Source organism: Phalacrocorax carbo, chromosome 6, assembly GCF_963921805.1.
Source record: "Phalacrocorax carbo chromosome 6, bPhaCar2.1, whole genome shotgun sequence".
In the NCBI taxonomy this organism is placed as follows: Eukaryota; Metazoa; Chordata; class Aves; order Suliformes; family Phalacrocoracidae; genus Phalacrocorax; species Phalacrocorax carbo.
This window is the reverse complement of record NC_087518.1, coordinates 38,312,740-38,335,150: the sequence shown is the minus strand read 5'-3', so window position 1 is coordinate 38,335,150 and position 22,411 is coordinate 38,312,740. Positions and strand designations below refer to the sequence as shown.

At 36.7% G+C, this 22,411-nt stretch overlaps 1 long non-coding RNA gene across 2 annotated transcripts in view; it reads left to right on the top strand.

Annotated features, from left to right (window-relative positions):
• The window catches only part of LOC135313918 (uncharacterized), a 66,526-nt gene that overhangs the window by 26,015 nt on the left and 18,100 nt on the right, over positions 1-22,411 (top strand). For both annotated transcript variants that reach the window (XR_010373414.1, XR_010373413.1), the window contains exon 2: positions 5,152-5,265. This is a non-coding gene — a long non-coding RNA (uncharacterized LOC135313918). The remainder of the gene's footprint in view (positions 1-5,151; positions 5,266-22,411) is intronic.

Here is a 22,411-nt window from a genome sequence, read left to right as displayed (position 1 = left end):
TGGACTTTTAGTCTGCTATCACATAACTGAATTAAACTTGAGCAAAGCTCTAATGCTCTTCAACAGCAGTCTTTTCCCGTACACTAAACCCAGCAGACCTCAGCCACATTTCTCAGCTAGGAGCTAATGTTTCTGGGTGCACGTTACTGTTGCAGTTTCATTTGTCAATAAAGCCTTATTTACTTGCTTCCTGTTATTAATTATGGGAAACAGGATCTCTTCAAATTGTAGGAGAGGCTCTTTTAACTCCTGTCTAGACTTTTAAAGACAAAATATTGATGAGCCCTTTAATGTTTGTGCAGAGACGCAAACTGAGCGAAAAAACATCGTTACCTCAAACAGCTTAAGACTCCTTATCACATATTCACAAAAAAATATCCTTTAAATCACTTCGGCTCACATCCTTATTGTTAGTCACTGAAGTAAGGTTTTCTTTCATAGTTGGATACTTTCTTCATCTGTCACACTGATTAATTAACAGCTCACAGTATGAGCCCTGAGCTTAAATAGCCTACTGAAATGAGGAGAAGAGATCAACGTTAATATTCCATAAAAAGCTGAAGAGGAAAAATGCTTTCTTTAGTATGAAGGGATCTGCCTTCTAATAATAATTAAAAAAACCTAACTAATTTCTGTTTGGTTACATTACACAAGGAGATGAAAGCTCATGGCCTGCAAAGGAAGACTGCAGTCAGGATTAGGACAAAAGTCAGAGGAGATTTTAAGTGTTTTAGGTTAATCTGTTGGTTGGAAACAACCAGGTCTTGAACACCAGCGAAATAATTTTCATCACCGTTAAAAAAAGCTAGTTTATCAACACGCAATAAACAAGTCCATAAACACAGTACTCTTGCCTGTACAGATATATGGGGGAAAGGCATGCAATTACATGAAATGCAGAGTTGCTAAAACCTTAAACCTAAAGTTGTTTTTATCCAAAACATTTGTAGTTTCTCCGCCCCCCCCCCCCCCCCCCCTTCCCCAAACTGTTACAGTGCAGCGATCATTTCAAAAGTTTGACTTTCAAGAGCTACAAGCTCTCCCCCTTTTCTAAGCCCCTCCAGTACTGCTGAGTGGACAAAAATTACAGATGCAAGAAAAGCTGACAAATGAGTGCAAGGCCCCTCCCCTCCAGTGCCTCGACAGTCAGAGCTCCTGCCAAAACATGCCTGAAAGCTAGTGAGGAGACAAAGACACAAAGATTCCATTTTCTCAGGGAAAATAGATTTTATGTAGAAACTACCGGGGAGAAGAATAGCACACTGGCATGTGTGTCATTTCAAAAGCAGAGCAGGAATGAATGTTTCAAGAAAAAAATGAAGTCATATTTGATTATTCAGTAAGTTCAGCAAATGCTGTTTAACACACAGCTCTTTTTAAACTGCAAAGTGCTATGGGGGGTGGGAGGGTGAAAGCTCCCATGAAGCTGGAAAAACATTTTCAGTCATGGAGAACCTTCAGTTCAACATGATCCAAACTAAGAGTTCACCGCTGTTGCTCTAAATCATCTCCTGATAAAGCTGTCGTACACATAAAACCAAGACAAAGTAAAACCAACTTTTTTTAGCTCAAATCTGTTTGAATGTGTTTACTATTAAAAGATTCTTCCCCCAGGGTGTCATTAATAAAGTTGCAATAGGTTTAAAACCCTGGCACCTAAGCATTTCCAAGTTTGCAAGCTTTTCATAGCAAGTTTACTACTTTTGGCTTCTTATGCTATCGTGACTGGCACTCATCACTGAGCTGGAACAGGTCTGTCTGTGAGCAAGGAGAACAGCAGCAGGGTGAATGCAGGCAAGCAGTACAGAAGAAAAAGCAAGAACATGATTTCTCTTTGAAACTAGTCAGAAAGTTAGGAAGAAGCGCAACTGATGGTGGGAAGATTTGGGACCGTTCAAGTTTCTCTCTATATTAAAAATAAAAAAGAATATTTACCACAACAGAATATAAGATTAAAAACTATCAACTTTTTGAAGTGTGATTCTAATCCATTAGGACTCAGTGACAAAAGTAGCTACCATTAAAAATAACATGAGCTCCCACCAGACTGGAAATTTGGGAAATAGAGGTGTAAAATGGAGGCTTAGTCATTGGCAAGGTTTTCAAAATGCTCCCAGCTCTGATAATTACTGCTCATCAACACATAGCATTCCTACAAACTCTCTGCTTATAATAGCCCTTTTCTCTTTTATGTGAGGCTGCTTCTATATACCTGGTGGCAGAGTCACCTAAACTCAGCTGAAGTCTTCCAGTCTTTCAGTAGAAACACCAATGCAGTATAAACAGAACACCGAAAACATTACATAATGAAAATACTAAAAATGTGATTAATGCCCTGAACTGATAGGCTTGCAATTGAGGATAAAATATAACTGCGGAGAGCTCTTTATAAGAGGACTCCCAGGGGCCCTCTGCCCTGCAGAGAGTACTGCAGGCAGTGAGCCCCACTCTCTACCCTCTCCTCACACTCATGTTCCCCCTCCCTTCAGCCCAGACATGCACCTTGGCACCTCCCCTGCCCACCCAGATCCAGGCCACAAGGACGTGGCACAGTTCTCACTCTGAACCCACATGCTGCCTCTCAGCCCTCCCTTCTTTCTGCTCCTGAAGACTGCTTTGATGACAAGCTTAAGAAAGGAAGGGCTGGTAATCCTTTGACTAACTAATAAGACTACTTCAGGACATCAACACTGGTCATTATACAGGGATTGGGGTAGTCAAGAACAATATATGAAAAAAACAAAGATTTTGCTGAGAAACCACCCTACTCTCCTTATTCTGTCCGAGGTGAAGGGCAGGGAACAAAAGAGCAAACCTTGAACATTACACATTTAGTTACAAGTTTAGATTTATTTTTCATTAAGTTTATTCACAACCCTTTAGCTGATCCCACTATCCTCCCACTTGCTAAGTCCAGGCATTTTCTAAGTCTTCATAGTCAGACAGTATCTAAATCTTTTTTGTTCTTTTTAATGCATTTTACAAGCCAACCATCACTCAGCTCCTCCTCATCTCATGTTCTTGTTGCCACAAAACCCTCTCATCTGCTCTGATAAAATGCCATCCTCCTCACACACAGCTATTCCAGTTTGGTCCCTATTCTCAACCAGACCAAACCACTACTGCATTTTCATTTCATTGGCACAAAGGGGTACTAAAAGTTGGCTCACTACAGAGATGTGAAAAAAGACTGCTTCTACCAGTTTTATCCTCTCACAGATACATCATCTTCTCCTCCAAATTCTCATAAAGTGGATCCCAACCTCCTCCTGTACTCCACCCATAGAAAGCAGAAGAACTGCTGCACTTTAACACATATATCAAGAGTGATTTGATTGCCTGATTTCCAAAAATACTGCAAGAGAAGGAGACTTAGTTCTGGGGTCAAACTCTGGAAGGACTACTAACAGCAGAGATTTTTTTTTTTCTTAAAAAAAAAAAAAAGGCTGCAGTTACTGATTAGGTGAGAGATACAGAGTAGGAAATAGAATAAGAAACAAGATTTGTGAGTAAGGAGTTACAAACATGCTTTCCCTTATACAGCTGGTAAACTCATTCCTCAGACTAACATTACAAAGGAATCTTTTGAGAGAAAACTCAAGTCATATCAGGTTATAGAAACACTTCAGCAGTCAAAAAATATTATCACTTGATTTCATATGTATAGTAGGATGATCCCTCACTCAGTTATCACTATTCCTATTTGAATGCTTTTAAAGATTACTTGAAGATCAAAGCTCAGAATTATTTCAAGCTATAAAAGTTCTTGAAAACCAAAATGAAATCTTGTGTCTTTGTCTAACGCCTGTTGTCATTGCAACTAAGTTCATTTTAATGACCACATGTCCCAGGAATACACGTCACAGGGTTTGAAAAGGAGGGAGACTTATATTTTAGTTGGCACTGGTACAGCATATGTCTTTAGCATAAAATTTATTAGCATTAATGGACATTATGTAACTAAAGCACTGTGCTTTAATTCCCTGGGTGGTGGTGTTTTCATGTCCTATAAAATAGACAAATAACAAATGTGAGATTTTTCAAAGTTATCTGAAGAATTCAAACTTGCATATTCCTCCATTAATTGTAATAGAGAAGGTGTAGCTGAACAAGATGGATCCGAAATGAATTCTCAAAATGTCTTCCATGAAACTGCATGGTTAATACTACAGACCAGTCTTTTAAAGCATATGCTATATAACTACAGTATTTTGCAGACCACAAGCTCTTCAAAAAGTAATTATTAGACCACTGAAAACTATAGATTTAAAAAGATTTCTTTTTAGATTTAACATACCATACTTACTTGATACTAGACTTATTCAGATGAGTCCAATTTAATAAAGTATCTTTAATAAGCAACTCAAATATTTCTTACTTGAAGCCTGGCATTTTCAATCCTGAATGCAAAGAATTTAGAAGGCTTTGGGAATCTATCACCTAACCCACTGCACTTCAGGGATAGGGGATAGTCATTTACGTATTCCTTGGGTGCCTTTGAACATTGCAGGCTAAGGATGGAACAATTTTCAGAGCTATTGAAAAACTGCAAGACTTTTGCAGATTTCATCAGGATTGGTGCATGGTACCAATAAAGATCAGACTATTACTTAAGCCTGTATTTGAGTATTTAAGTGGGATTATTTTTCTTTAAGACAGAAAATGAATTCAAAGCTACCCTATAGAAAAAGACTAATACACACAGGTTTAATATTTGAGTTTTCAGAGAAGGATCTTATCAATGCTTATCTGCAGCACTGAAAAATAAGCCTAGAGCTCATTTTCCGGCAGTTTTTTATTGTCTTATATGTCTGAATAATCTCACAAGAACAGCAAACCAGAACAGCATGGAAAAAAAGAATACCATAGACCCATAGATTTATGATGTTTAAATTACTAAAAAAAGTAAGGCTTATACACATTATTATTTATCAGTTTAATATGCTGAATAATCTAATTCCACTCAGAGCTAACTTGAAGCACAACTTATTTTACCTGAAAATCCAAAGTAAAGAATTAGTACGAAACCACTCAGACCTTTATAGCAACTCTAGTAATTTTTCCTTGGGTAATGTCAGGACCAATTATTGTCTAATCTATTGAGCATATCCTAAGCTATTACCCAAAATCTTTTATTTCTTTGTCTTCTAGACAAATCACCACAGAGCTGCAGACCAGCAAATGAAGTGAACTAAGGGCAATTTGACCAACATCATCTGTGTCGATTCCCCAGAAGTCGATGAAACATGTTATCAGGTCTCCAAGGTACATCCCAGAGATTAGTTGGTCGTGCCATACAATTAGTAAATGATTAAAACAAGCTGTTTTCTTTGATTACATTAAGATACTTGCAGCAGTGAGAGCTATTGCCTTCTACGGAAGAGTGTACCTTCCCAAATTATGTTCTTTATTAGCACTTCATTAACAATGTGCCACATCAACCAAATAATCAGGCAACACAGTGGTCTCAGGTACAAGGAAAAGATCATTATGAAACTCCCCCTGCCTCATTTGGGCAAATCAAATAAGTGTATGTGAACCACAAACTGCACAGAAATATTTGAATGCTAGTTTTCATCTCAGGCTTTTTGTGTATTTTGTGCCAAACCCATAAGCCTTCTTCAGAGGAATCAAGAAAACACTGTAGAGACTGAAGTAAACAGACACGTTTTTAAATAACTTAAACTTTTTTTTTTCTTTTCCTTTCATAAGAACAGGACCCCAGGTAAATGATGCCTTCTAATACAGCACATGAAAATCTCAATTATGGAAATCATTATTCTAGGTAATATGTGCCATTTTATATTCCCAGCAGGATGATTTTCATCTCATCAAGAGTTTCGAAGGCTGTTTAGTACTTCTGTATATGCAAAATATATTTAAGGGCCCCCCAAAAGATCTGCTAATTAAAAAAAAAAAAAAGCATAGCCAAGTGGTCAGACAGACTGGAACTTGAGGATTATAGGTAAGAGGGATGAAATGAAAGTTCGGGAACTATAATTTCTCTTTCTGTGGTAGCACCAGAAGCAGCTGTTATAGGCTGGGCAAATTAAAGATGTGGTTGACTAAGCCAGCAGTCTGGAAAGAAGACATTGCAAAAACATAACAGCAAGTCATCTTCATCCCACTTTTAAAAAGCCAAAAGTGCTGACCATTTCTTTTTTTCTCTCTCTCTTCCTGTTATTCTTATCTGTCACAAATATCCTCCAGCTGGTACCCTTCCAGCCCTTGATCACCAGTTCTAATTTCCCACCCCCATCTTGGGGAGTTAATAGTAATTCCTGGGACTGTGGACAAGTACTCCATAGTGGGAGTTGTCAGCAAACAAGACAGGACACTTCTCAAAGAAGAACAGGTGAAATAACAGAACTGCAGTTCCTTCTTTTTTTTTTTTTTTTTTTTGCAAATGAGAGTTCATCAAACATGTGAAAACAATCTTCCCATACTGAACAATATTTAGCATTCCTTGAGAGCAGTTAGGTGAAACTGCCCAGTAAAATCAGCATCTAGATACAGAAAGTTCTCCGATTAAAAGCCAGACAGATTGCCACCTTGTTTTTCAGATACATTAGTTAAGGGTCTTATAATCCTTATAATTTACTATTTTCAGAAAAAACTTTGCTATTTCTTCTGTTTCTAGTCTGTTTACCCTGAATAATTTAAAAATCATTGTGCCATAAACTAATGAGGCTGTATATTGTTTTCCATATCAGAAAGTGATCTATGAATTACTGCAAAAATAAGTTACTTTAACAAGAAAAAGACCCAAAACCAACCCTTTGACTTTCCTTGACAGCAGGTATAGACTTCTAATAAGAGGTAGAAGAAACAGTAGTTGCCTTGCTCAGACAGCTTTTAGGTCAGTGTTGTCAGCGTAGAATTTGTCTCAATTTATATTAGCATAAACCTGCAGATGACTTTTGATCACAGTTTAGACATCATGAATGATTACCACCAGATCTAATTCCCCTATGTTTATTTGCACTTAGAAGAAACCCATCATTTCAGATTTGTGGTAGATGCATTTTTTAAGTGCTGCCATTTCAGTACTACTCCAATTATGATGTTAATAAGGTTGCTGCATTCAAACATTGCATCTGATTTGAGGCACATTCAAGATCTTTGCAAACAATGATTCATTAAACACATTTTAAAAACGTTTGTGAGATTCATACCATAATCTTTAAACAGACACAAAATTGATACAGGCAAATTAAGTGCCCCATTTCTTATCAGAAATTAATTTTGAGTGGCATGGGACCTTTGTCTGATGCCTTTACCTGAAGCAAATCTATTGCCATTTTGCATTTTCATACAAGTCTAGAATATGAAAGAACAGCAAAAGAATTCTAAAGGTTAAAACCCATATTCAGTAGAGTCTCCCCCCCCCCCCCCCCCCACTCTGTTAGAGTGGGTATTTGAGGAGGTTCTTTACATCTCCTCCCACGCAGTTTCTCTGCTTCATAAGCAGAAGCCAGCTGCTGGTTCTTTCAAGTCTAGCAGTTAGTTGACATTTACCATTACTTTATGGTTTTCATTCTATCTTAGCAAGGAAAAGTGCTAGAAAATTACTTCTAAAGACTGAAGATTAAATCTTTATATTTATAATTCCCCCAAAACTGGAGGGGCCTGCAGACAAAATGTTTTGGTGGGGCATAAGGAAGGGACAAAAAGACAATGCTGTACACCAACAGAGACTAGGACCAACAATTCTTAGCTTAGCTGTTATCATTCTTCCCCCTGGAAAACACCTCTTTGCAACTCTTGACCAGCAGTGCTGATTTTGTTTATTTCCTTTTCAATCTCAGTCTCTAAAAAAGTGCTGTGTAGAGCATTGATTGCATTTCTGACTTGACAAACTTGGCAGCATTATTTAGCAACGGCTATAAAAAAAAAAAAAAAAAAAAAAAAGAAAAAGAAATCCTGCATATATTCCTATGACAGAGTAATTTGATGGTAGAGATGGGAGAAATGAGAAAGAGATCTAGGACACCCCACAGAAAATACTTTACTTTTCCAAAGCAAGGAGAACATTAAACCCAGCTGGAACCTATACAAAGTCCTGCCAAAAACTGTGTAGTGCACCCATGTGAAACTGTAGTGGCAATTTTTAACTCCCCCTCCAGACACACACAGTGATACAGCCCTAACATCTGACTTTGTTCCCAGATAAGCACACTGATACAGGTCTGTTTAAGGTTTGTCTCTCTGACATTTATCTTGAAAAGAAACTCCATTATGAATTTTATTTATGTGAAATTCTTACACAAAAGTACAGATACAAAACAGTAGTGTCAGCACCACTATTTCAACACTGGAATACACTGTCTAAAATTATTTTCAGATTAATAGGTATTTTGAACTTGCAATAAGAACATAGAGGTGGCTCCCCTTAAGGGCAAGTTCATACATGAAGGAATCAGGAAAATACAGGAGATCTGATAAGCTCAGTGATTCTCTCTCCAAGTCAGGAATTCAGAAAAGCCATACCTGTAGTTGTTAACATCCCACTAAAACCCTCAGTAAAACTAAGCTCAGAAGTCAGTCAGCTGGTAATACAGTGTTTATTTAATGGACTTTTACAGAGCTGAAACCCAGAGTATGTAGCCTTTTATCTGATGATATTTACTAACAAAGAGCTTTAAAATAAGTAACTTTAACAGAATTGCTAAAGATATGAAATGGAACTCGGAATGTGCAATTACTGGATGGCTCCAAACTTTATCTGATGTGTTTAGGAGCCACAGAAGAAAACCATCCAAGACAGCTCAGTACAGAGAGTGCCAGAAAATACCATACTGTTTTTTCCAGGCCTAGGTCAGGACATTTGAAGACATCCAGGACTGAATATGATTTCTTTTTCCTAATTCATGGTTTCCACAATCGAACATCATAGAGGCAGTTATAAAAATCATACTGGCTCACAACATCTGCAGGAACTCAGTAGTGCAGCTGTTCACTGCATATGTGTTAAACAGGCAGCACTAAAAACTGTAAAACCAGGTCAAAACAAAACCAAAAAGGATCTGAAATGGAGAATTTCACATAGATAACTGAAATAAAATGTAGAAACAACCTTTTGTCCAGGTCAGTAAGCTGAAAGCATTAAGAGAAAAGCAGTTTGCCGCAATCCACACACAATAGGTCTTGAGCATTGCTTCTTTTTATTGTGTCTTGCACTTACGGGGCACTAGATTTTTCTAAACAGTATCCAAAGCATACTTTCAAGTTCAACAAACATCTGAATGTCACAGCAGCCTTTCAAGAGAAAGTTACAGTGCTGTGAGTTTTTAAATACAGACTGAAATATTTCAAAGACACCAAATATACCCCAGTGCTGCCTCCTCTTGTTCCCTTGAATTGAAAATGAAGAACAGCTTATCTGGAAAGCAGAATCTAATTAAAAACTTTCTTTTCTAAAGAATAAAGGAGAAGAGCACCAATCTTTAAAAAAAGGTGGAACCTCACCTGGAGGTGGATGGCAGTGTCTGTTTCTTTTTGCAAAGTAATTATTCAGAACACCCAAAATATATTTAAGTGATGAACATTAAAACATTAAATACTAAAATTGAGGTGCATCCTATGGGAGCAGGATCCAGCCATCACCTTTCTTTCTCCACTGATAGAAGCTTTAAAGAAAATCAGACATACCTGTGTTCAACTACATTAAAAAAAAAAACCAAACCTGTAATATCTTAGCACATAGGCTGAAATTTTTGAAAGACACTGTACTGATTTCAGTTAGAATTTGTACTTCAGAAGAGATGTTGTAATTATTGACAACAAAATTAAGTGAAGGTTTTTCATGTTTTTGCTTGAATAGAAGAGAGGAATTCAGGTATATCAGACTGATTATTTTTTCTATTCTTCCATATGGAGTCACTTCGGCTTTATTGACAGGATTTTTTCCTCACACTTATTTTTTTCTGTTTGGTTTTGTATTTTTAAAGCAGCCCTCACATTGTCAACCTTAGTTCTGGTTTTCACTATGTGTAAATAAAGTTAAATATTAGGTACATATAGAAGTGCGCTGACAGCAAATGCTGTTTTGCAAGACTCAGTGGAATAAATGTAAGAATTTCCCATTTCTCCATACAGAGCTTGCTAGCCACATCTACAGCACCTTTCTCTCCATACATGTAAAGTTGTTTTACTTCATTGCTAAGGGCAAAATCTATATCATGATTATAGTTTTTTCTTCACTAGACAACATAAACAATGGATCTATGCATTACTGTTAAGATTGCTTTGAAAATAATATCTCTTTCTCAGAGACATAAAAAGAGGTTTTGAAATTTTTTATTCTGTGTTAGACTAAAAAAAGGTATGTCTGTATTATTTTAATTTTCTTTTGGGGAAAGGAGGTCATAGCAAAGGAAAGAGGAGGATAAAAGCTAGGCAGCATGATCACTTTCCAGATAGATAGTAGTCTGATCATTAAGACTTTCACACAGAGTATCGGAAACCCAGGTTTCCAGGCCCTTCTCCAACAACAACAGAGCTCTGACATTCTGGAGACACACCAAAAACACCAGGCTAGCAACCATTCTGGGACAGCAAGGGGTCTTTTTTCTTCTCCTCACACAAAATTCCTTCCCAGAAAAATGTCCATTGAAAAATATATTTCTTCAAAACATCTTGCATTTTCCCCACGGGGAAAAAAAAATAAATTTTCAACCAGATGTAGTTACAGTTTTGTATACATCTGCAGTTGCAGGGAAAAACTAACAGAATGAGAAAACACATTCTTTCTATAAAGTTCTAGTAATACCTTTAATCATTTTACAAGCTTAATGCATTACATTAATTTGTTAAATTAACACAGTTGCACTTTTAGATCAAACAAAAGAGAGAAAGACGACTGTGATCCAACAAAAGCATGTTATAAAAACACTGCTGTTCAAAACAGGCCAAGTATTTTCTTGTACTTGAACCCTAACAAAGGGGGTTTTCCTTAAGGCAGTTATTAGGTGTTTTGTCTTCATTTTTGTTACTTTTTTTTTTTTTATGGTAACATCACTTCTACTGCTTTGGTAAATACACTCTAAACTATTCTTATTCCTGTGAATAGCAATTTTCTTAGGACACCTTTTTTTTTTTTAATTAATAATAATAGCGATAAGATTGCTTTCTCTCAAGTTTGCATTCTACAGAAGACCACAGGCCTCAGAAGATCACTGTGTGGAAGAAACACACTGGGCCAACCTATCTTGTTGATATTAAACAAAGCACAATCCAGTTCGGTATTCTTTCTACTCTGAAGGAGTTTCACATCAGCTAGTGGAAGCTAACTCACTTATTTCTTTGCTGTTGAATGATTTTATACCAGCATACCCCCTTTAAGCACAATTTACATTTTAAGATTCTTGAGAGATAGCTGCTGCTGCTAAAGAGCCACGTAAGATGCTGCCATTCCACTGCACTATGGAGAAAGAAGGGGGCTGGTTACAGGGACCCCCACACCTTCCCTGTCTCATATAACCAAGTAAACTCTATTATAATCGATGTAGTATGCAGAAAACAGAAGAGAGGGCTAATTGAGTTTAAAAGCTATACAGTTGCAGCCTCATTTAGGAAATGCCTCTAGGCTTCCTTGAGCATTTAGTAATAAACCTAGACCACAAGGCAAAGTGAATGTTCAATTCTGCATGCCCAGAAAGGAGAGAAGATCCTTTTCTCCATATTCCTAAGCCCATGTTAGCCGCCTCAGTCTTTCTCCAACAAGGTAGGATTCTAGGAATCCAGAAATCATCATCTCCATTTTTCTTATCCTGAAGTAATACATTATTGTCTGAAATCAAGGCCCTGTTTTGCTACATGTTGTAAAACAAACAAACAAAAAAACCCCAAACCCAAACAAACAAACAAAAAAATCCACAACCAAAAGCCATTTTCAGGCTAAGCAGACTAGGAAAATAGAAGTGGCCACACAGATTTGGGAACAGAAAAGAAATGAACTTTTGGCACTCCTCTCTTGCCACAGTAGCAGTTATAGCTAGCACCAGAGAAGCTTTCTGCCCTTTATCAACAGGTCACTAGGGCATTTAAAATTACTTAAATGATCTGTAATGACAATTTAAAACTAGATAAACCACAACTAGAATATCCACAACATCTAATGGCATAATTAGGTATGGAAGGAATCCAGGATTAGCCCCCAACCCAGTCATGAATCTGTTTGAGAAATTTGAACACATGCACATTCAATCATGGTAGAACATATTCTGAAACAATACCAAAAAGATAGGAACAACCACAACTAATGTTGTTCTCACATTCTTTGTTTTTACTGAATCTAAGCTTTATTAATATTTTAGTGTCCTATAAAAACAGTCCCATGAAACAGGGGGAGAAACACCAGAGCTGAACATCTAGAAACACTTCCATATATGGTTTTTCTTTTTCCCCTCTACATATATACTGTAATCATGACTAAAGCAAGCAAGTAGCATTATGAAGGTGAAGGGTCTAGAGAACAAATCCTACAGGGAGCAGATGAGGGAACTGAGGTTGTTTAGTCTGGGGAAAAGGAGGCTGATGGGAGACCTTATCCCTCTCTACAACTACCTGAAAGGAGGTTGTAGCAAGGTGGGTGTCAGTCTCTTCTCCCAAGTAACAAGTAAAGACTTGTTCTTTTTTGCCTCAAGGACAAGAGGAAATGGCCTCAAGTTGCACCAGGGGTCATTTAGATTGGATATTAAGAAAAACTTCACTGTAAGAGTTGTCAAGCATTGGAACAGGCTGCCCAGGGAAGTGGTTGAGTCACCATCCCTGGAGGTATTTAAAAGACATGTAGACGTGGTGCTTAGGGACATGGTTTAGTGGTGGACTTGGCAGTGTTAGGTTTACAGTTGGTCTCAATGATCTTAAACGTCTTTTCCAACCTAAACCGTCTATGATTCTACGAATGGCAGCTTCAAAACATTGGCTATGTTAACACTTATATGCTGCTTTAGATACTGCTAATCTAAATAGCTTTAGATTAGACTAATTCACCCCTTACATGGGATTCAGTATTGTATCCTCAAATCTAAGCGCTTCTTGCACTCACTTGAGCATTACAAATGCATTTAAAGACTGCAATCCATCATATAGGTTCCTTCATACTGTACATACACATCACTACAGCCACAGTGAAAGTATTTCAACAGATACAACATTATCAGGTAGCCAAATCATATCCTTGCTGTCCAACAATTACAGCACCACTCCGTACAGTGAAACAGTAACATCTGGAATTCTGCTCTCTTGAGAGCAGCTATGAGTGCACCACTACACCAGGAAGTGAACTGTGCTCTCCTCAGGGTTTTAATTGTTACAGAATATACTTAGTGCTTTTAGCAGAAAAACAACCATTTTGGTTACTGAAAAAATTACTTGTGTACAAGACTTTTATTAAGAAAAAGTTATCTAAGTGCATAATATGCTTGTATGACATGGAGAAATATTGCACGTTCATTCTATATTTGAAATCCAGTTGAGCACGAAGAATAGTTCCCTTTCATTTCAGAAATTTTTTCTTAAGAAGAAAAATAGTGATATACTTAAGACTGATTTTACCAAACCTGCCACTAAGAAGAGTTTTTCTACTAACTCATGTTCTGACCTTACTTAAAAAACAGGCTGGGAAAATGTTGTCCATTACTTCTCTCAAGTTGTGCTTTGATTTCATGTTATTCCTCATAGAGGGTTTGTGGCAACAAATGCAAGAAACATTACTTGTTTCTCTTTGGCTGAACTCTTTTATATGACAGGGAAGTGATCACATGCAACCTTCATCCATATCAGCTAAATGAAGCCAGATGAAATTAAATTCTTACTGTAATGGCTGTCGTGCCCTCTTTAGCTTTTTCCAACACCACTGCATATGCATACCTTTACAAATTTTCTCATCTGTGAAGGTAAATCACAGAACCCTGGCCCACTAAATATTACTTTACTGCTGATTTGGCTTCATATATTCCCACAGGAGCATAGGCACTAGATACTACTCAAATACTCTCTGTCTATTCTGTGTGAAGTACATGAACAGCATCTTAGCATCTCCAAATGCTCTTAACTAAATTGTTAGATAATCCTTGAGCTTTTTGGTGTGTTCTTATTTATTTTCCCACTTTTTTCAGCAACTGATTAATTTTTCTGCTGATTATGCTGTTACCATAGTTTTCAGAATACAGAAGAGGAAGAGATGCAACAATACATTAAAGACCATAAACCCTTCTTCCATTCAGTGTCTTTGAAACACTATCAGTAATAATACTACAGTTAAGAGATACATACCAGTCCATCTCCATGAAGTATATATGTTCTGATCTTGAGGGCACACGTTATGCTGATAAAGAGATCACAATACTGCTTCTGTGCTATTCAAGCTGATAGTTTCAAATCTGTTAATAAAATATGGGCAGATGTATGACGATTTCTGAAATATTCTATTAAGTATTTTTAATTTCAAAGTTTGTTCTGTTCTTAAAAACAATCTGAAACTTATGCCCAGTCCCTCTGAACACTATGGAGAGCATTAAGGCCAAATAAGTGGGGGAAGGTAATGCAAATACGCTGCAAAATTTCCTAGCATTTCCCCTAAATTTCCTACTAGAACACATTGCAACTTAAAGATCTGAAAATTATGGCTATAATATTAAAACACTGGGTTTTTCTTTCAAGGTCTGTGAGCCCTCTCAGGTATTAGCAATTTGGTTTGTGAGCAGCTCTTCCTGACCCTTACTATTCTTACAAACACTTCCACTAACTTGAAGGAGATTCCAGCATAGGTGATTAAGCCCTAGGTAAAGTCTGGTTTTCTATGGGTTTCAAGAACAAAGGGAAAGAATTCCTAGCCTGGTAGGCCAGGTTTTTGTGATGAGGGTGCTAACAAAGAAATAATTATTTTTCAAATGTTGCAAGCAAAATTGTTAGGAATTCTGAAACTAGATAGTCACTATTTTCAGCAATTCACATATTTAAATTCTGCATTTCCTGTCATTTTTATCTTGCATGGAAAGACATAATATAAATTAAAGGAGCAAAAGTTTGGGTAAACTTCACACTTGTAGGTTGCACATCTGTGGAAATAGTACATGGTAAACCATGAGCTATGTGCGCAGAGACACACACAAGTCTGTCTGCAAAACACTGAATTTGGAAGGGTCAGCACAAAAAGTCAGAGGCCTCTACTTATTTGAACTACTGTTTATTTCAATAGTGGGTACACAAAAGGTGGTTTTAATCACTGTGACTAGCTATAGTGAGAAAGTGCAGTCAGCTAACCCAAATGATTTCATAGGCAATGATTCCTTTGAAATAGAAAGGAAAAAAAATGTACAGTAGGAATTGAGAATAAAATAAATCTTATTTCTGTTTGCATTATTTCTATTGCACTGTAAAGCAGAAAGACAAACTGTAACATAAATTAGTACATTGGCAGGGCAGTGAAAGAAGAAATTAGCCACAAATATAGGAAGAGGGGAAGCCAAGTTTTCTCAATATTTGTATCCCAAGACCCAGAATTTTGGTATTTCCAAATAATGACAAGAAAGAAAACAATGTTCTCTACAAGACAGAAGCTAGAAGTGGTGCAGCTCCCCCACATACCCCAAGGTTATATCTGTTGCATTTGTTGTTAGAAGTTGAAAAAACCTAACCTTCTGAAACTTATAACTTACAGGCATAATTTCTAGTTAAAACTCTTGGACTGCCTGACAAAGAAACTTTATTTAAAGCCACTAAACACTTCTCTGAAGAACGCCCTCTGCTCCCTGCCAAAACTAAAAAGTAGTGACTGTAGTACTCATGCAAAGAGTTTTAGGTGAAATCTCTCTTCACTAATAGTCAGAAGGGAATAAACACAGACAATTGCTGTTGCTTGGCCAACGTACCTTTTTGCATTTGCTTGACTGTTCTAATCACAATTCTTTCCAAAACTAAAGCAGGCATAAGATTTCTCTTTGCACATTCCAGTAAGAGATTTTAGAAGAGCCTGAGGTATTATATGAATGCACAGGATCAGTAGAAAGCCATTCTGGCGATCACAGATTTGAAAAACTCTGCTTCAAAGAGGTAGATGCACAACAGATACCAGACAATGCTCAATAAATGCTACCAAGATTCAAAGTTTCTAAATTAACGCAGTAGCTTAATTTTTCATCACCTTCCCTTCAGTATAAAGTAGATCTATGTGATATGTTTTCTAGCAGAGGAATATGCATTGAATTTTAGGTATGATTTGTTGTTAAGTGAGAAAAGAAAGGCATACATACACGCACACATTTACCACACTTAGAACCTAAGGCTCATACCCTAGAGATAGCTTTTCTGAAACCCCCTACCTATCCCTTTAACAACTATGATTATTTAGTTGTGATTTATTCATGGAAGTTGGATTAAACTTTACTAGCACTGCATGAATATTTTGAAGAGAGTCCATTCACTTAGTCAAAACTGGAAACACCTACTATATATGTGGTATAGTACCACTTTTACACAATGAACCAGTTTAAAGGGGGAAAAAAAAAAAGCCTAAGTACAATTTATAAAGGCTTGATTCTTTTGTTTGCATTCTATCAGTATAAAGAAATAATGCAACTGTTACAACAGTCTCCTGCTAGAAACGGCAGAGCATTTTAAACAAGTTTCGCTTACACAGCATTTCTTCTCCTCTTTTGAAATACGTACTTAAAAAAGCTTCACAATTAACACTGTACACATTTTGCAAGGTTCTCAAAGATCAGGAACTGTTTCTGGAAAGACTCACTTCAATTTGGCAAATAATTACAACATATATTAGACTAAGGTGCATTAAATGTTTGGCTTCTGCGAGGGTATGGAAACGTGTTTGCCCACAGTTCATTAAGCAAAACAAAGTCAGTAATAATTTAAAATATGGATAGAAAAATAAAAATAAAAAGGAGAGCAAGAGAAAGGACAAGTTGTCTAAAAGGCAGAGAACATTACAACAGCAGAGTGGAAACAAATGAGATATTATGACTGGGATGCAGTCACAGGACTATGTGTAACTCTGTTACAGCTAAACACCAATAGCTTCTGGTGAAATTAGTTCTGTGGGCTACTTTAGTAAAAGTATAAAGAAGCATATTCAAAAGCCAACGAACACAAAGAAAACATAGTCATGACTATTCACAATAGCGAATTCTGTACTGAATTTGTGAACGGGACATGAGTTAGGCAAAATACAAGCAGCCTCCCTTTGCCTGGGATCTTTGTGGTGACACAAGCCAAGCAATCTAAACAGAAAATGTCTGTCTATACTGGGAGGGGGAATAAAACCCCACAAAAAACCCAAAAACTTCTTTCCTCATGGAAGAATGGTAACTTTGGACAACATTTGGCATCACAAGTTCAAAGGGCTATTTCATCTGCATTGTAAGTACAGACTTGGAGATTTCACAGTATTCCTGTCTCCATGCTATTGCTTTTTGTGCCATTAATGGCATTTAAATTATAGACCTGCTGCAGCCATGTAGTCAAAACACCACATCTCCCAATGAGACGCTGTATTATAATGTCAGTGCGTCTGTATTTTAACTGTTCTTTCATATACTGTGCTTCTCGTCAATCACCATCTTTCTCTGCCAAAAAATAGATACAAGAGACAAGTCTGTCTTTAGTCTTCACGGAAATTTCTTTACTCAGATGGCTGCAGTACTTCATTCACCACATAGCCAAGACTCCTGTTTACACCAACAAAATTTTTAGAGGTACCAATAGTACAGAGCCAGATAAAACACATTCATGAAGAATTTAAAATGAAAATATAGGATATGTTTAGGGACTCAGATAGAAATAACGTGCTTTAAACAAACTAAATTCTAAACTAGATCAGGTAGGGTTGGGGGGGGGGGGTTTGATGTTGAGGTTTTTTGTTTGTTTAGTTTTTTTAAATATGAAGTATTTTTTGTTTCCACTTTCAGCAAAATATTCCAGATGTACTGGAACACTGTTTTGCAGAAACAGGAATATATTGACCTGTACATATGTACAGGTATTCACAGTAACAAATATTGATTAAATAGCAGTTTTCACTTTGGCAGCACCTTAAAAGAGAATAGATTCAAATTTCTAATTATTTGCATTACAAAATGTGAGACATTTCTTCTTCTAAATTATTCTAACAAAGAAGTTAAACTAGTCATATGAGTCACTAACAGAGGTAGGTACTGAATCCAGATTTTTGGCCTGCATTTAAAACTTCTTTTTTTCATCTCAAAAGCCTGAAGAAAGCTGTTTCAAGGTCACAAAACTGCTTTTTGGGAAGGTCTGCTCTTATAAGCTGGTCTGCTGCTTGTAGTCGTCAGACAGCCAGCTCCACTTAAGATGAAAGGATTTATTTATCTAAGGAAAAATTTTCCAGATTTCATGGTTTCCTATTTTCTGCAGTGTCAAGTACATGCAGTTCATCAGTCTAAACACTCTGACCCTCAAATTAGTGTTTCAAAGTGTATTTGCACTAAGGAAAAATTTTACATTATTAAATTTCAGTCAGCAAACTTTATTCTGTATTGCCTTATTTCTTATTTCTAATGCCATTTGCAAAATAGCAGTGATTCTTGCTTATTAAAGGCATAGTCTCAACTCAGAAGAAATCCATGAATTTTTCTGAGCCTGTTCTAAACTTGCCAAGATTATCTAGGGCAACCGAATACATTCAACAATTCAACTAAACTTTTAAAATTGTTTCCACTGGGTGGGGGAGAAAAATCAGCCTCCAATTTCTTTTGGAAAGTTGTAATTATTTTATTTTTTTCCTAAATGAAAATAGTATTTTAAATTTTAAGAGTGACCCAGCTTCTTTATTTCTTTCATTTTTCCCCTCCATTGTAATATCTTTTATATCCCCCCTGCACTCCATTTTAAACGTCATCCAAAGCGACATTTGGCGTTGGATAGCAGAGTATGAAAGCAAAACAAATCTCCTGCCAGCTATTCACTCACCCCTTCTCACACTCAAACTACAACAAAAAACCTACCACATTACAGATATTGGAGAAAGTTATGCACGCATATGAAGATTCCAAATGTAATTATTCCTCCTAAAGTGTCAATAACAAAAAAAACCACATTTATTCTTCCTGACCTTTAGAACAGAAAGCTGAGAGCGGCATCCTTCAGATACACAAGTTCTTCTCAAACAGCTGACAAAACCATGTAAAAGTAAATCTACTTTAAAGTCTTGAGCTGTCTGGAATATGCTGATCAACGGAAGTGCCTCTGAAGCAGTTTCATCAAGCCTTATAGATAGGTACTCAGAATGACTGAAATAAGAGAAACTCCTGAAATAAATGTGCTCGGAAGGGACCTCAGTACCTCACCTAGTCCAATGTCCTGCTCAAACCAGAGCAAAATCTGGCATTACCTTATGCTAGTTGCCTTGCCCAATCAATTTTTAAATGTCACCAAGAATGGAGATACCAGCCTCTACTGACATATCAGTAATAATCTGAGGCAAAACTTTAAACATTTATTTAATAACAACTCTACACATAGGCTTACATCATCAGCCAATGTCGAAAGTAGAAGAACATCTACTTTTTAACTATAATATTTAACTGTTCTTCATGACTTATGGGCTCCTTTATAAAGAGAAATAGCTGTGGTATGTCAGATATGACCCCATGGTAACTCTTGGTAAATGCTTTCAATTTAGTGTAGACTGCTACACAATGGTGTATTAAATTACTTAGTTATCATCACTGAATCTAGCCATGGATGATCCTTTGAAGATACTTTTAGTTTTTGCATTGTTTTAATCTGACCACATTCATAAATACCTCATTAATATTTAGTTTCTTTTAAATTAGTGTCATTCACTAGAACTGCCTCAAAGGCTCTTCAGAAGTTGGTGCAGTCAGGCTGGACTGGATTCATTCCAAGTACTGATGTTTTTTTCCAACAATTTGATCTTAAAGTCCTTGCACAGAAACAATTAGCCTTTCCTAAATTCAACTCAAAGTCAGCATAAAGATTCCCATTTAACTTCATTGAGAGCAAAGTAAAGTAACATTAGGCCCTTCTGAAAACCTACCCTGAAGACATACTGTTTAGCCCAAAGCTACCCTTAGATCAATTCACTGTTTGTAAGTGAATATGACAAACCCCCAAAAGTATCTATTAAAAGTTACTAGGTTTAATTACTTAAGAATTGGAGATCATCTGCATAGAGTTTGCCTCCTTTAGTTGGTTCAGTAAAGATTCTGATCACTGGCCTCTGAATAAAGGTAAAAATACCAGGTATTACTTTCAGACATCTGCTTGAAAAGATGTGGTATTACGTGACAAAGATGTAATTCATGCTTGGCCACTAGCATGGGAAACACTAGAATACCTTCCCCTCTCTTCCTCTGAACTGGGAAATCAGGTCTGTGTTTAAGCTTACTGTTACGTCCCTGTTGGCCTCATCAACAGAAATTCACTGATTACTATGACAGAATAGGGAGAGAACTGCATTTAAACACAAAACAAAACTAACTGATGGCACAGATCTGTGCCCTCCGTATCCCTCTTTACAAATCACAAGTCTCAAGTTAGAATATGTATTTCTATGATTGTCAGGAATATTAATGATTAAATATATTCACTTTTATACCTTGTTATATACTTATTTTCTTATCTTCTTCCTTTTTAAATCCAAGAAAAATACCATTTATTATTCAATTTAGGATACGTCAAAGTGAAAGAGGTATACTATTTTTCCAACACATGCATTCTTCAGTACTAGTGTAGAAAGGCAAAAAACTAAATGCTTAAGTCAATACATTTTCGAGCAGATATTATTTATGGTGTGCTGATGGAAACAAGCCTTTACAAAAAACAATTCAAAAATATTTTGATTCGTTTCTCAACTGCATAGAAAGTTTTTGCTCTGGGAGGTCCAACAGACAGACAAAAATATTTGATGCCTCAAAATCCTTTTTGAGTCAAAAAAGTCTATTATGCTTGTGTCTCAAAGATCCCCCTTTATTCAGACCTGCTTACATTTATTCATGTTCACAGTGACCAAATTTTTATTTTCCTGATAAAATATCTCTCCGTGTTCATTTGTTTTAAGTATTTCAGACATATTTGCCTGTTTTCTCTAAATACATTCCTTACCTTCTTCCATTTTTCAACTTGCATACAAGGGTAGCACAACTGTCTGTAATGCCTAGTTTGTATATTAAAAAATCTAGCAATACATATTCAATCATTTCCTTGCATAGTCAAGTAGCAAGCACCTATATTCAGAGACATGTGATGGGATTGAAGGTGACAATGAAATAGAAACTATCTGTCCACTCTGGGCTTTTCACTGCTTGTCATCACTGAAATGCATAGGGCTGTAGGGCTACTATACCTATGATTTTTAAATACTGTTGAAGATATAATGATATGAAAATCAAACAAATTAGAACAAAATTTAAGCTACCACAGGAGAGTTTCCATATCAATTTAATAATTACTTTTATAATCAGACAATTTGCCATAGATACACTCTAGAGTGAACGTGAATTAGCATAAATCTGTGAACTATTTTGCTGAGCTTGTCCAGAGATCTCTTTTTAAGCTGCAAATTTAATCATGTGCCTGGCAGTTAAAACATCAATTTTTCTTTTTAAGTACCTACATCTGATTTCAAAGAAATATGGAGAGCCATACTTCAGGAGGAAAGAAACCAAACCTAACCCCAAAAAGGCTCCCCAAACCCATAGAAACATCTATGCCTGCATTCTGGTCCTGAAAAAAAAAATGCCTCTGCTGCCTGATCTAGGACAAGCTTTCTGATTATTTTTTTTTCAAACATAAGAAAACCGGGAAACCATGTGAACACAATATGATGAAAAAGCCAAACCTAAATAGGATCACCTCTCAAATGGGTATCTGTAACAAGTTTAACAAGAAATTATATAAACCGTCCACTGAGTTATCTTCAGTTTATAATTACCAACTGGTCATAAGCCACAGACACATAACCTCTTGCAATGCAATCTACATTGCCACAGTTAACAACAGAAGGATAACTCCTGAGGCTATTGTTTCCCTTTTTCTCTTCTTGCACGAATTTTTGCAACATATTTCTGAGTTTTATTATTAGACTCCAGCTGGAAACATGCTTCTATTGCCAACTAGTATTCCCCCACAAACTCTTCCTCCCCCATGAAGGGAAAACATAGGACAGTGCTGCAGCAGTGGGGAAGCAGCAGGGAAGGCGAGGGACGAAATACACAATTAGAAACACTAGCTCTATTAGACCTGTATTAGGCAGCATCCCTATTAGTCATAACAGCTCTTCAACTGCACCTCATCATAAGCCATTGCACTGCACACCACACCTCTCACAAGAATAGGCATGTTTTCAATGTTTCTGCACTCTGTCTCATTTTACATAAGCAACATTTGTTCTACTACATTGTCTCAA